This window comes from Triticum dicoccoides, chromosome 3A, assembly GCF_002162155.2.
Source record: "Triticum dicoccoides isolate Atlit2015 ecotype Zavitan chromosome 3A, WEW_v2.0, whole genome shotgun sequence".
In the NCBI taxonomy this organism is placed as follows: Eukaryota; Viridiplantae; Streptophyta; class Magnoliopsida; order Poales; family Poaceae; genus Triticum; species Triticum dicoccoides.
In genome coordinates this window covers 273,516,055-273,517,130 of record NC_041384.1, presented here as the reverse complement: position 1 = coordinate 273,517,130, position 1,076 = coordinate 273,516,055, and positions in this window count along the sequence as shown.

The following is a 1,076-nucleotide window of genomic DNA, read 5'->3' as shown; positions in this document are numbered from 1 at the left end:
GAGAGGGATATGGCTTACCACCTACAGCGGGGATGAGGAAGAATCTGCAACAGCAGCAGCTTCTCTTTGGCCGGGCCCCTTCATGCATGCAGAGCAGATCGGAGGGAGCAAACTGACTGCATATATAGACCACACACACGAATCAGATGTGAAGATGAAGAAGGCCAGAAGAAGAGAAGGGATTCATGGCATACCCTTGCGGAAGTTGCCGCTCTTGCTCTTGGAGGAGAGGAAGATGCTGCGGATCCTGAGCTCGGTCACCATGGCCGCCCGCGGGCTAGGGTTTCGGGCGCGAGCAGGGAGGGATGGATGGGTGTGGAGGTGAGAGGAGGAGGGCGCGGTGGTGGGAGGAGGAGGACTCCTCTGCCGCTGCGTGGTCGTGGTGGCGCCGATGCGGGAACGCCGATGCGGGAACACCGGTGCGAATCTGGTCATGGCCGGCGGCTGGGATGTAGGCGGTCGGCGCGGTGAAGTAGGTGGTCGGCATCCAGTGGAGGGAGGCGACCGCCTATGAGGGGCGAGAGGTGGCCGGCGATGGGGGAGGGAGGCAGCCAACGCACCGGCGGCGGCGGATGCTCGTGCAGGAGGGAGGGTGAGATGCGTGAATCGGGTAGGGATCGTGGAGAGGCATGCGGGGATGGTTTTCTCTGCACTGTAAAACCAGTGGGAGGGGGACGAATAAAAACCGACGAAAAAAACCAACAAAAATAGGAGGTGGGAGCGGGGGAATTGGAGGTGAGAGGGAGGACGAAAATAAATCAGAAGAGGTGAGACGAAAATTAAACCCGGAACGCGACCTAGTAGAGATGCCTATATAGGAGCGACGCACGACGCAATCTCCCGAAACCCAGCCCACCAGCCCGAAACCGGCACGACTCACTGACCTCGAACCCACGCTCCCACACCCTCCCACCTCCCTCCCGATCCCAACTCCCCCACCAGCGCTCCACCTCCTCCCTCCCCCGCCGGCGCTCAGCCTCCTTCCTCCCCTACCCGCACGCCGCCCGCTTGCCCTCCCATCCCACGCGTCGCCGCCGCCGGCCGGCCACCCCACCCTACCCACGCGCTGTCGCCGC